Source organism: Pipra filicauda, unplaced genomic scaffold, assembly GCF_003945595.2.
Source record: "Pipra filicauda isolate LSUMZ 115617 unplaced genomic scaffold, ASM394559v2 scaffold36_size6622888_pilon, whole genome shotgun sequence".
NCBI classification, from domain to species: Eukaryota; Metazoa; Chordata; class Aves; order Passeriformes; family Pipridae; genus Pipra; species Pipra filicauda.
In genome coordinates this window covers 1,972,392-1,987,473 of record NW_024104498.1, presented here as the reverse complement: position 1 = coordinate 1,987,473, position 15,082 = coordinate 1,972,392, and positions in this window count along the sequence as shown.

Here is a 15,082-nt window from a genome sequence, read left to right as displayed (position 1 = left end):
CATAAGGTCCCAGGCAGCCTTAGAGGGAACCAGCTCTTCTCTTGAGCTTTGCTAATTGTCAAACTGTTGGGCTGGAGAGTTTACCAGAAGACTTTTCAAGAATTGGCCTTGGGGATGATTTCTTTTTTAAAATGAAAAATGGCACAAATAACAGGCTTAGGTTAAGGAGATTGCTGAGGACACAGGCTGGGAAGGATGAACATGACTAAAAAGAATAGTGGAATGTTGCCCAACAAGATGGCCTTTAAAACTTGACTAACAGAATTTTAACAGTTTAAAATGAAAGGTCATAACTTCGGGGACTAATAACTGAGGGAAGTTCTTAATTTGAGGTGCTAGATGAAAAATACCTGGATGCACTAGTCATTCACTGAATGACTGTAACCCACCAGAGGGCTGCATCTGGGGAACAAATGACTGTGGTGTGCATCACAGGGAGGAAGCCCATGAAGAGCTGGGAGGTAATTTGCTACCCAGGGCAATGGTGGAGTTTTTATTTTCAACCATGTGCTCAGTGCAAGCTTCCCCTGCTGTTTAAACATCAGTTGGATTTGGAAGAAAAGGCTTCCTAAGACGATCACGGGAGTCTTTAAAGATCAAACTGAAGATGCTGCATCCTTTGGTACAGCAAACACATCCAAAAAAAGGTGTGTTAGGATGGCAAAAATCTTGGAGGGAGGAGTTCTTCAAGCTGACCAACTGCACTGCCAAAAATACAGGTGTGCTTTATGTGGCCACAGGCTGCAACACGAAGGAGGATTTCTCACCACAAATGGAGCAGCACAAGGGAAGAGTTATGGGACCAAAAACCAAGCTAATTTTAGGGCAGAATTTTAGCCTTTATGAAGAAGGGCTGTATGATAAAGTTGCTGGAGCACCAGCAAACAAGATGTGATCCTCCAGTAGGTTCCTTCCAGTCCCAAGGATTATTCTGGCTGTGTTAAAATGCCAGATTTGTCGAACTTTCCCAGTTTCAGTTTAAATGTGGACAGATTTGGAAAAGGCAGGCAGGATTATAGAGGTTTGTTTTTTTTTTTATGACTGAAATGAAGGAACTTGTCTTTTTGACTGCAATGTGATGCCAAGGTCCCCCTGAGGTCTCAGCGGGGGGGGTGGTTTTGGATGTTGCTGCTGCAAAGGTGTGGAGGGAGCTGGTTAAGACAAGGCTTTCCTTCTGTGTGCCTAAAGCAGGGAAGCTGTGCCAGAGGAGGAGATGTCTCTGGAGTGTTGAGCTTGCTACTGCTGCTGGGGGTCAGGAAGAATCATTTCCAGCAATAGCTACTGGTCCTGGTGACTTTTCCATTGGCGTTAGAAGCCAGTTTTTTGTATGGATTTGGTGCACTACGCTCATTTTGCTGTCCTAGACCTGTGCTTAAAGTCTTCACTACATCTTCTGAGTGTGGAGAAGGAGCCTGCCAAGGTTTTTATCCTACCCCCAGGAGCAGCTGAGAGAAGTGCTGCTCTTAAGCTCTCATCTGGTGTAGGCACTGAATTGCCCAGGACATATGAGGGGGAAGAGCTGAGTTCTGCTTTTGGCAGTGGCTGAGTGAAGAAAGGGTGCAGACAACAGGGTGTCTGTTGGTTATGCTGCAGACTGTTGCTCAGGACACTTATTTTCTCCATTGTCTAGATTTCTAGTCCCTAGTAAATAAAAAAAAAGTCTGCTATTTGTACCCTGCTAAACTCACTACAATGTGCTCTCCCCCTGCATTTCTGGCCTTTCAAATTTGTGGTTAGTCTCTCGAATGATCAGGGCAAAAGGGATTAGTAAATAGCTTTGGCATTAATCTGCATTCAGCTCTGTGTTGAACATCCATTATTTTTATGGCCAGAGTAAAATGGGTAGCAGTTTAACAGCTGCCTTGGGTTTTCAATTAAATGCATTAATACATATGCAAGAAAATAGCCTGTCTCAATAGTATTTATAGGGAAGAGAACATTTTTCGAGACTTCTTGCAAATCATTATTATGCCTTTTTTTTAATATGGCATTTGGAAATGTGAGAGTGGAGTTGCAGCCATGCTGCTTTATTGCTTGCAGGTGGAATGTGTGATAATCAGCCTGACCCCTTTGCAATCCTCCTTAATGAGGACAATTTTCATTGCATAAAAATAAGGCTTTATAACTTGATGAACAAGTGCTGGGTTTAGTATGAAGGTGGTTAATGCTTGCAGAAGGCCCTGAATGTGTATTTGCAGCTTTGCAGCACTATGTGTAAAAGAAATATTCATGGCACGAGCGAAGTGTGTAAAATCCTGGTTATTCTGGTGGTTTGAGAGTGGGGGGGAGCTGCTTTGCTCATTGTTTCCAAACTGCTTTCTCTAACATGCCTTATTTTCTTCATCTTTGCTCCATGTCAGAATGATGCCTGTGACAGTTTTGTTTGCTTCCAGCTTTCATTCTTCTCCTTTGTGCCTTTGAGCTTTGCCAAACAACGCTGAACAATGAGGGAGTCGCTTTGTCCACCCAGCTCAGCTTTTGTCAGACTTTGCACTCCAGCTCATCCTTCCATTCTTTCCAGCTGGATCTTGTGTTTAGGGCCTCATATTCCTGCCAATGAGTCTGAAAGAATGCTCTTATCACACTGTTTTTATGGATGTTATTCCTTGTATGTGAGTGACAGACTGCCTGGTACATGTTAATATTTCCACCGTCACAAATGCAACAGCAAAAATCATGTCAGTGTTAGAGCACAGAAGTTGACTGGTTAAAAAAAAAAATTAATTACCATCCTGCTATATTATCATCTGCTTCAGCTCCAAGGCAAGTAGGAGGTGGGGAAGTTTTATAAGTCTCCATTCCCTTATCCAGAGTCAGTAATAAGGCCTAACAGCTAAAAAGCCCGCTAGGATTAGCACACAAATAGTGTTATGTGTGTAACTCAGTCATTTTACTCTTAGCACTAAACTCCTTTTATTGAAGTGTTTTACTGCAGAAAGATTTTAATCTTCCGTTGCTGAGAACACCTGAATAAATGAGGGAATGAAATCATGGATAACCTTGAACCATTTGGACAGTGAACTTGCAAGATTGCAATCTTCTTTCTTCCCGGTGCCACTGCATCTCCCACCGTCTCACATTCCACATCCCTTGGCTTTCCTGTTTACCAAATCACTGTTTGCTACTCTGCCTAGGAAGGTGGGTAACAGAAATGTCTAAAATTATAACTAATTAGGATTTCATACTGTTTCTTTATGCATCTTTTGAAATTGTTATCTTCTTAAATCTCATCACGTAGGAAAAAAATTGCTGAAAAATTAAGCTGGACTGGAGTTTTGAATTGTTGTAAGATCCTCATCTATCATAAATAGCTCTCAAAACATCACAGTAAGTTCTTTAGAATCCATGGCAACTGGCTCAAAAGCATTAAAAGACAAACTGAAACTATTTATACCTGATACTGTTTCTGTGTAGATAGAAAACAGATACTGTGAGACATTTAAGTGGACAGACAGTGCAGATGTTATGAATTTGGGAAGTTTATTTTCTACAGCCCATCTCTATAAAGGGGTTGTGATTGATGACAAGGTTAAGTAAGGAGAAAAAAATTATTTCTGTTTACACACTTCAATTTATGGAACAGGAATGTATTTACATTGTCTGGCAAAAGAATTTTTTATTGTGTAATAAACCTGGATTTTCATATCAGGTTTCCACTGTCTGTACATAAGTCTACTCTCAAGCATCTGTCCTGAAAAGCATATCATCTAAGCCAGGACTAGCTTAGTATAGACAAAATCATGTGTGTGATCAAATCTTAGTGTGATTTACAAGAAAAAAAAAGTGGTATATCTGCTCACAAGCACGTGGGAACAAAGAAATGAGCTCTGCTTTGTCAGAGTTCAGGGAGAGGCAGGTAAGAATTCTGGAAAATGTGGAGTGACACTTCCTTCTCTGTTAAGATTAAAACAACCTTTTCAGCAGTTTCTGCTCCTTGTTTCTTCCCTTGGGTTCCTTCCAGGCAGCTTCTTGTAATCACCTCCCCTTTGGGATGGGAGTTTGAAGGGTGACATCACTCAGACACATATTGTGATATGTGTGACTAATCAGCACTTAACAATGTAACAATTAATTCCTCTGAGGCATTTTATTTGTCACTTAAAAATACTCCTTTGACTCACAGAGTAACTCATACCCTGCAGGAAAAATAGCTCATTAGAGCTGCTCTGCAGTTATCACTTGGCAAGTGTCAGCACTGACATCCCTGGGCCTCATTTATTTTAACCTCAGTCTGGTATCTCACCTCTCTTTTTTTTTTTTTTTTTTTTTTTTTTATGGCCTTTTTTTTTTTTCCACAGTGGAATATGGAATATCTGTCTTGCTTCCAGGCAGAGCAAAGGAACAAACCAGCATTATTAAAAGGAAACAAATAATTTTTTTTTAAAAAAAGCAGGCCTTTATTTTTTCTTCAACGAGCCTGTGTGACAAAGTACAAAAATGGCTAAAAAAAGGAACTTCCCCGTGTGAATGTTCTCTGTGAGCTCTGGGCTCAGTGCAAGAAGCATTAGTGTTTTCCACAGTGTTCTCATTTGCATTTTCTTGTCTTTCCCACAGATCAGTCCTGCTTATAGTTCCTCTATGAATCTACTTATTTCTTTGGCAGTTCATGCTCTCAAGAGTAAAACTGTTTTACCTCTTTGCCTGAATCGATTTTTGACATGGCTGATAAAACCAAAAAGCCAATGACATCTGTGTCTCTGAAGGAATGAAAAAACCCCAAACCTTGACTCTTCTGTGCTAGGTTAATCTGCACAATGGGGATTTTTGGAGTACTTTTTTTCTCCTTTTTTTTTTTTTTACAAGGCTCCAAAATGACGTGGTTTCAGCTGTTAACTACCACCTCTGAAAGACTGTGAAGACAAAGCTTGGTGGGCTCATCCTTTGGTTAACTATTTCTTTTGGCTTTATCTTTATTTCTTTGGCTTTACAGCTGATTCCAAATCATCTTGGGTCAGTACAATGCCAGGACAATCAATTCTGCTCAAGAGGCAGAATTGTGTGAGATGCTGTTTGCAGTCCTGAATTACACACCTGGGCTCACCAGAGAGATCTCCAGCCCTCTGAACTTTCCCTTCTGCTGGGATTACACCAAAGGGATTGACTGGGAGAATTGTCTCCTGCTTCCATGTGACTCTCTGGTGATGTGGTTGTATCCCTGCTTGGCTTTCCTGGGAAGCTTCTCCATAGCACAACGTGATGTGTGCTCCTGGATACAGGTGCTGTGGATGTGGCTGCCCAGCTGCTCCTTCACAGCCACATGATGATTGCATTTTGCCCTTGCTATCACCAAAAAATGTGGTTTTTTAGTACATATTGTTAGCCTGGAGCTAAAATCATGCTGCTGGAAACAAAACAGGGAAGTGTTTTTTCTATGAAGGAGGGCTGTTTTGGGAGGCAATGACTCAGAAAAGAGCTCTAGGGGTGAGGGAGTTCCCAGTGCAACATTATAAAGGTGATTCTTTCTCTGTCTGAACAAAGGAATAGGAAGTTGTCCAAGCTGTAATTACCCACAGTACAATGGTTACTGGAGTATCACCTTCAGATCTGGAAGTTTATCCATCCTGGAGGTGTAAGAGAGGAACTCTGAGATTTGGAAACCTTTCTTTGCAGTGGGATCCAGCAAAGTTTGTTAAGGAGAAGATAAAGGAGCAGCTTGCCCATATGTGAAGCACAGATTTAACAACAGCATCTCTCCTGTCTGGCTGGCAGAGGTAAAACGAGAACCATGCAATTAAATTTAAGAGTAGGTGGTTTAGATTCCAAGCAGGCCCATCTTAAAAAGCGTGAGTGGTTTGCCAGTGGAATGATTTAATAAAGATTGTAATAAATTTCCCCTTATTGGACATTCTAAAATCTGAACTGGATTTGCTTTTCTGAAGCAAATGCTCCAATTCTAAAAAGACGAATACATAAAAGTCTTATAGCACAATTTATTCAGGGGGTCAGACTGGAAGATTTTAGTGATCCACTCTGTCCTTCTGTTGTGCAAAAAAAAAAGTGCTCAGTTGTTGGTCTGTGTACTCTGGTCTTGTGAAAGGATTATTTCTTTAGCAGGCCCCAAGTATATCAATTTAACAGAGAGCTCTCAAGTCCACTTTTGTGATTCTGGCTGTTATTGTAAAATGAATAGTGGCCCTATCTCCTTTGTTGCATTAAGTCATAAGACTTAAGAACTGATAATGTGTTTAATGTTGCTCATGCATCTTAAGCCAGCATGAGGCAACAATGAAAAAAGCAATTATTAGTTCCATTTTGCAATTAAAAAAAAAATCCACGTCAGTGAGAATTATTGTGCTTTTGACTTGGCTTCTCTATTGGAATATAGAAAGTAGACTGCTACTGGAAGAAAGCTCTGCTATTGCAGAGTTCAAATGTGGGTGATAGTAGGAGAAATTTCCTCAAAACAGAGAAAACCATCGCAAATTTGGAAAAGAAGTGGTAAGTGTTGAAGACAATTTAATTAGAGAAATGTCATTTAGAACAGGTTAATTAATGGTTAAAAATACATATAATTTAGTTACTTGAAATACCTCTGTTTTGATACTCCAAGCACAGTACAGTGCAATTCTGAAAGATCAGCATTATCCCATGTTGCCTTAAAAATAATGTTTAATGCTAATGACTGTTACCCATTTGGATATTCCTAAACCTCCTGAATTAGACGTGTTTCAGCACTCAAGAGACATTGCTGCCAGGCATTTCCCAGCCAGAGGGAATTCTCTTTATTTCTCCCTCAGTAAAGCTGTTTTACAGTTTCTGTACCAGAAGACTGTGGTCTTCTCTATGCCCTTGGACCCCTTCAGATGGAGATGACTGTTGTCTGCAGCTGCTGCTTCCTGTTTTATTGCAACTGGATACCCTGTTTCTTTATTCTTTATTCTTTATTCTTTATTCTTTATTCTTTATTCTTTATTCTTTATTCTTTATTCTTTATTCTTTATTCTTTATTCTTGCTACATTTATTTAGACCTAAACATAAACATGTTGTGAAGAATATAGGGATAATCCCAGGTGTGAATATAACACAGTCCAGCTCTTCCATGCCTGCCCCTTGTTGGGATCACACAAAGTACAGTACTGATCTAGTTGTTTCCATTTTATCTAATATGAGAGTTTTCAGATCATTGTTATCCTGGCTGCTTGTAAACCCATGATCCATAAAGGCTACAGAGTGTGAGTGCTTAAAAAGGTATGTTTTTCATGAGTTTAGTATAATGCAGCCTGGTTTGATCTAACTGCTCGTGTTAGAATGAATTCACAGGTTTTCTTAAAACCAGATCTGTGCACGTGCTGTAAGTTTGCAGAATTTGCACTTGTTGGCAGTCAGAAATTTTCCATTGGATAATTTATTTCTATTTAGGTAATCTTTGGCTCCTTTTGAAAAGAAATGCTAAATTATTCATGGGCTATATGTTTACTTTTCTCAGTACCTCAGAGATTGTCAAATATCTGAGAAGAGAGTGTCTGTCTCCCATTACTCTGTTTAAGAGGTTTAGGAACTCCTACTCAGCAGATCAAAGAAGTGAAGACTCTTTAATTTGATCACAGAGAAAACAGAAATTTCTCAGTCTAGTTTGTATAAAGCACACATAAAAAATTTCAGTGAGAGAAGCATAAAATTAATCAAAGTCAATTCAGGGTCAAAGAAAATCAGTTTTGAGGTTAATCAAGCACTGATGGCATAAAAAAAAACATTGGTGGATTCTCCCTTTGTCATTTTAAAGTCGAGACTGAATTTTAGAACCAATGTTTTAATAGAAATATTCTGGGTCAAGCAAGAATAAGAGCAGAGTCATCTTCTTGACCCTTTATAGAGATTCCTTTGCCATTGATCTGTGTAGTTCTTATGAAGTAGTTTATTTAGCAGACATAAGGTATGTAAGTTTTAATGTGGAACTTTTGAACCTTCTTCAGACCATGACTCAAATTCTCATAATGAAAAGCAGCAGGAATCCTAACTTAAATTTCTATAAATATATTCAGTTTATTTTAACAGTGCATCATGTGAATTAGTTATTAAATCCAATGGATAATTGTATGTTTTAATGTTGTACATACATCTTAAGAGGCAATTACACGGTGTCGTGTTTTGACTCTGGGCCCAATTTTCAAAACCTCCACAAGGTGACTTTAATAAAAGCTGTCAGACAGCAAAAAAAACCACAAAAGAAAACACAGGATGATGGAAGAGTTCAGTAAAACGGTTCCAAATACATTGTCAAGAAGTGTTGGATTTAGTTTATTTTCATTTTCTTACAGATTACAATTTTTTTTAATTGAGTGGAGATTTTAATTTTAATAACCTGTAGATTATTTCTGGGCAGACCAGGACACAGAGAGAGATGGAACAATTCAGTTAGTTAAGCACAAGCTCAAATAAAAGCCTTAGCCTTGAATATGGGTTGAAGTTTTTATTATTAGTGAACAGAATCAGTCATGTGAAATACAGTATTGATTTAGTGGATCAGACAAATACCATCATTTGCCCTGTACTTTTTTTTTAAAGCTATGCATATTTTTGTACAAGCAACCAATAATGAACAACAGGTGACTTTGGGGTTGGGCAGGGCTGGGTGGAAGTCAGGGATGTGCTCCCCATCCTCTGTCATTTCGTGGTCACTCATCTGCACTTTGCATCTTGGTCCCAATGTCACTGAAATGAAAGAATTTTGTTCCTTACTTTCTCCACAGTTTGATCCAGATGTGAGAGATTGTTATCTTTTCCGTTTTCCATCTTGTCTCTTATTATTCTCTATGTTCCTGTGCTCTTGTCTGTTCTTTCTAGACCTTATTAAGACCCATTTTAAGCAGATAATTGACTTAAGAGAAACCGATCTTCTAATTCGAGGAAGCCAGTGTAGATGCTGGATGGCAATGCCTTCTAATATTTCACATGATGGTGTCTATAATTAATATAAAGGGTTCATATGATACTATACTAGTACTATAAAATTAAAAACAATATTTGCTATCTCATTTCTTATGAGCCATGCTTTTTTTGCCTTCTGTACCTGGTGCAAGCTGAGCAGACACTCTAGTCTGTGCACAGTGAGTACCTCATCTTCTGTCTGTGCACTTAATGATCCATGCAGAACTCCACAATGTGCACAATTAATTGAGAGAATTCCTCTTTCATTTGCCTTCATATTTCCATGTTTCTCCTCTATTTAGCTGTGCAGGCTTTTTTATTTATTTATTTATTTATTTTTGATAACAAACTGAGCAACATTTTTTGCTCTGCTGAGCAAAAGCAGAAATACTCTCAGGGTGACTCCCACAATTCTTACAACATCTGCAGAGAGGTCTTCTTAAAATGGTTAGTTAGTCCATCTCTTCTGAGTAACACCATGAGCAGCCTTGCCTTCCCTCTGAATAACAGCCTATTCTCTTGCTGAGCAAGAGAGTTTTCTTACAGTTTGTTATTATTCCCTTAGATTGTGATTTTGGATAAGAGGCCTTTTGTTAAGCAGGTTTGTTCTCCTCGGTGGTTGTGGCCAGCAGACCCTGCACCCTTCACGCCCGTTTGAAATTGGGTTCAGGGTTAAATTCTGTGTCCCTGTGCTTTGTCATGCCTTCGATTGCCAGTGCATTACATGTTATGGAAAAACACCAGGAAACCACAGACCCTTATTTGTTTAGATTTTCCATTCTTTCCATTTCAAGGTAAGCAGGAATTATGTTTTGAAATGGGTGATTCAGAGGCATAATCATTCCAGTTTGGCAGTGATACTGAACCACAGTGTCACATCCTTTAAGTACAGCACAGAATTTGCTAGTATGAAGAAAATGACCTTACTTATACCACTGAAACTCCCTTGGTCCTATCATAGCTCTTCTTTTCATAACTTCCTGAGTTTCCTCTTCTAATGGTTCTATATATTCATGTAGCAACGAAGTCAATAAATCAGACCTTCCTATTTAGTTTGCCGTGCAAATATACTTTACTTGAGAGCAAAGAAGGGGACACAGGTGGATAGGCTGACTCACTACAAGAAGATTTCTTCTCATTTGTTTCCCATGCATGTGGTGCTGCAATGGCAGAACTACCTCTGATTTTATTCCTACAGGAGCAGAGCACGCCCGCAAATTATTGTATCTGTGCACCCAAGTTATAATTTTCCCAGCTACTTTTTCTTGCTTTATTCCATTCCATTGATTTACTGATAAGATATGAAGCTTTTAGAACTGCAGATACAGTTGCCTTGGGAGCCTGTACTGCAAAAGGCAAACGAGCTGTTTACCTTCCAGAGAACACAAACTTCTTTCATTGCTTCACCTTCCGTGACCAGTGAAAAGATCAGAACTTGGCAGGTGGCACAACTTTCTGAAGGCTCATTTTTTTGCCATAAATGCTTAATGTAATAGTATTTAATTGCTTCTGTTAAGCTTTTTTTAAGTGGAAAGTAAGATGGATCTCGAAATGATGGATGGAGACAGGATCTAATGTGCTTTTTCGGGACACAAATGCATTGCTGCTTCATCCTCACTCACTCTGCCTCCTCTGTCTGTGGTGTTTGACCAGCTGGGCTGTTCTCTGCTGGAAACACCAGATCAACAAATGCTAATATTGACTCTCTTCCTGCTTTATTGGGCTTTGTCTTGAAAGGCTACTGAGATTTAAATGTTGAAGGTACTAAACGTTGTTCAAGATATGGCTACATTTGACCATTGGGTTAAAAAAAAAAAAAGACAATTTAAAATCTCAGCTGAAAAGCAGAACGGTTTCTGTTCTATTGCAGGGCCATTTGGGCTGCCTGAAAAACACTTGTTAAACCTGCCTGATGCTTCAGACCTGTCCCTTTTCTCACCAAACACAGAGGAAGCAGTGCTTGGGCCAGAGATGAACTATTGATGTGACTTCTGTGCACTGAATTGCACTGGGGAGGCAGCTCTTTTATATCTCTTTTAAAAACATGCTAACATGGTTTCTCTTCCAGAAATGTGCAAGAATAAATCACCTTAAGTAACAGCACAGTTTTCAACTTTAATTTTTTAAGTCTCCAAATACTCTGAAGTATTTGTTATTGTTGTTTAATAGATAATTTCTTTAATTTTGAGTTGCCTACTTTACTTGCTTAAATTCCTATTTATTTAAATGAGTGAAATCCCTTTGCAGGTCTGGCTCTTGCTGTTTAACCTTTCCTCCTTCCTTTCTTGATGTGAGTGTCACTGTAAAATTACATCTCTTTCTGGAGTGCAGCAAAGAAAGGTTAATTAATGAAATATCTGAAGGCATTATAATTGAGTAAAGTCACGAGGAAAAAATATGTCTGAAAAAACGATACTGAAGAAATTCTGAGAGAAGAACTGTGCATCCTGTGATGTGCAGGAGGTCTGGGGGGAAAAAAATGCAATTGCATAGTTAGAGCATGTATCATGATATAGAAGCTGCATTAGGCAACCTTGAATCTGGCATTTCTTAACCTCTGAGGCTCTGCAGCCCCTGTGTGTGGCTCACCTCCTGTTGTCACCTAACAGGCAGCAGAATTATTATACAACAGATGTTTAATTTGAATGAAGGCCAGGGTTCTTTCCAGTAAATCTAACTGAAGTAAAGAAAAGCTAAGTTTTGATACCATCCAGCATAAAATGCTCGAGTCTGTATTGTCCTCTCTCATATCTACACTGTTTGCTGGTTTCCTTCCAGTGCTCTCAGCTAACTCCTGTCTTGAGGTTTTTGTTGAAGAACATGTTTTGAGGATTCAAGGCAAACTATCAAACCAACAGTGTGGATTCTCAGCTGGATAAAGTGCCGTGTCCATTTTCAAGCTGAGGTTTGTGCAAATTCCAGTGGAGAACCCGCAGGATACTCGAAGCTTTCAGACCTTCCCGTTGCCTGCTCCAAACAAAACACTTGGGCACTGCCTTGCCTGAGTTGTTTGGCAGCTCTGTTCACAATGTCAGTCGTGGAAGAACTAGAAGGGGAAACAGAAGGTTGGGTTGAACTCGTGTCATGCAGATTTTTTTCCAGAGACAAAGGTCTGTTCAGCCCATCACTGTGCTTGAGTTGCTTCTGGAAGCAAATTGCTTCACAAAGACCATATTCCAGAACAGAACTTCTGCCCTGTTCTGTTTACTACTCTCTGCATTTGAACTAAGATGTGTCACTTTGTTTCCAAGAATACTAATTTGTTTTCTGAAATACAATAGGGTAATTTAGAAAAAAAATATTTAATTTTTATTCAATAAAATTCACTGGGACAGAGTTTTTTTTTTTTTTTTTTTTTTTGGATCTGCCTACAGATGAAAATCTCAACTGAAGGAAAACTCCTAGCCTGCACTGGTAGTCCTATGAGAAGATCACATTGACAGGTTTATAAATTCTGTTTAACATTCTTAGTCCAGAAAGAACAGTTTCCCCAAGTCTTTTTAGGTTGTTCTTTCTGTAATGCCCCAGATATTTTTGTCGTGCTGTTTTGGAGCCTTCAGGCTCCAAAACATTTCCAGTTTATCTGTTGCTTGTCTTTAATTTTCTTTAATTGCAGTCAGGTTTTTATTTTTGACTCAGAAGTCTACTCAGTTCAGCCACGTGATTTGAATTCACCTATTTTTCTTTTCCACTCACAAACTGTGGAAAGGATGTCCAAGGACAAGTTAAATTCATTAAAGTGAGTGGGAGACTTTCCATTGGCTTTAAAGGGTTTTGACTGGACTATTGTCATTCAAAAAAATGAAGCTAACTTTGTTCATCTGCACTTGGATTTGGCTACATCCTTTTGAGAAAAAAACAAAGACTAATTACCTACGTAACTAATTATGTGTTTACCACTCTAACCAAATACTTCTAGCGGCACTTTAAATGAGTTAGCAAATCTGTTGCATCATTCTTTCCTTTCTCTCCTGCTATCCCCTCAAGGAAAAATATCTGTAGGGTTTTAATACAACTTTTCTGAGTGTTTTTTACAGACTGGGAGCTGGAGATGTCTGCTTTGCACTGGAGTAAGGAATGGTGAGCTTCGTGACAGCTTTTGGTCACAGGTACAGACTGGACTTAGGAAAGAGTCATTTATTTCTAAAGATATCTTAAAATGAGGAGCTGGAGTAACAGCTTTCAAACATCTTTTGAAAAATATTCAGTGATCTTTTAATTGCATTGTTTTGGAAAACTGAGAGCCTGGAGTAGAAGAGCTCAGGTCTAAAATTTGTCTTTCTGTTCTATGATAAATGGGTGTCATGGAGTGGAGAAGAGGTTGCTGTTCCTTCAGTGTTCAGGAACCTAAGGGAGACAACCAGAAAAGATGCCCCTCCTTGATTTGTTGCTGATTAACAGAGACAGCCTTGTGAGTGAAGGGATTGGTGGCTGTCTTGTTTAAAATCTCTGGTGACAGGACACTGGCACTTGACAGTGCCAAGCAAAAATAGAATAAATAAAAGAAAAACATGCAGGAAGAAATGACTGAAACCTCCTCCTGGGCACAGGAATGGTGGGAGGCAGATAATCAACAACAAGACATTTTGACTGAGATTTCCAGAGCAGGAATATGAGGACCAACTGTGGAGACAGAGTTTAAACTTATGAATAGGATTATGAGTCCTCCAGAAGATGAAGAAGTAAAGGAGGGGAAGAGAACTGATGGAAGGAAGGTAATGGTCCTTGCCATAGGTAGTGGAAACAAGCTATTTTACTCAATGGAGAGATTCTAATCCTATTTTCAGGTGATACAAACCAATATACACTATCAATGTCTTGTACTTCTTCTCCAAGGCCTCAAAATGATTATTTTTTTTACAGCTGCACAACTGAGGCTTTCAAGTTTTCATTATTTGCCAAAGACCAAACTGGAGCTTAGGGGAAGTGTCTTGGTTTCTTGGCTGTAAGCTGAGTGTCCTCTCCAATGAAATCATTGCAATGGGAAAAGAATTCTACAAGACAGATGGTAAAATAGGGTCTCTGAAGATAGTCCCTGAGATAAAGAACAACTGTATAGTGTTCCCTTTACAGGAAAAGGTCAATAGTTGGAAATTAAATATGAAGTCCCAGAATTATTTCCAACTTTAGCATTTAAAAGCCTTATTTTCCTTTTCACTTAGGTTATGGGGTTTTTTTTTGGCCAGTGCTGTTTGCTATAACTTCTGGCTTACCTGGCAGCTCCTGACCAAAATTTTCTCAGTTTAAAGCACAAGGTTTTCAAAACATTATGAGTGTGCTAAAAGGTGCATTTGCTTCATTTCAACCTCTATAACAACTTTGTGTATTTGTAATCAAGTGAAAAAACTTATTTATGGAATCAAGAACTAAATGAGAGATTGAAGACGATAATTTTTGCTAATTAATTTAATTTTAGCTTCCTCTGAGTTTTTTCTCTAGAGAGGAGAAAATAGCATTCATGCAATAGCATTATGTTTATTCCTGTTACGTTGAATCTCTAATGTGTTTTCTCTCAAACTAAATGAAAGATCATTAAAATGAAGCAGAAAACTCAAGATGTGCTCCTGCTGCCTGCTGGGTGAAACTCTGCAGAGGTTTTTGGTTCCCTTCTGCTTACTTTTGGGCTTTGGGGGCAAGAACTGTCTGATCCACACCTACCTACAGGTTCCAGTGTCTCGTGTCTGCACTCAGCTGAGAGAAAGACCATCCTGTGCTCTCTGAGATACTCTCTCTTAAGATCTTTTCAGTTGTATTTTAGAGTTTGGCCTCTGGGTTTGGTAAAAACGAGCTCACGAGGTTTATTTTGACCTTGAATTTTCTGACGGTTTTGATTCTATATCCTTACAAACTTCCAAGTTGTTTGTGCTTTTGTGGGCTGTTTTACAGCAGCTTTTCATTCCTGCAGGAACTCCAAGCAGCTCAATTTTTAGCCTAATATTTGCATTCTCCCACACAAGGGCTGATCAATAACTACCTTGTCAAGAAAAGTATAAGCCAGCTTTGGCAAGAGTTCTCATAACGTTCGGCTTGGTTATAAAATAGTTGAGATGTTTCACAGCACAGTTTATATGCACTACCATCAACTGCATTTATAATTAGAAAGGCAATTGGGAAAGGGGTACGCTGTTAAAGGGCATTTCACTTAAAAAAATAAAAGAAAAAAAGAAGTTCTGAAATGTGACCCATCCAGCCCAGCCCGAGATGTCCCAGCAG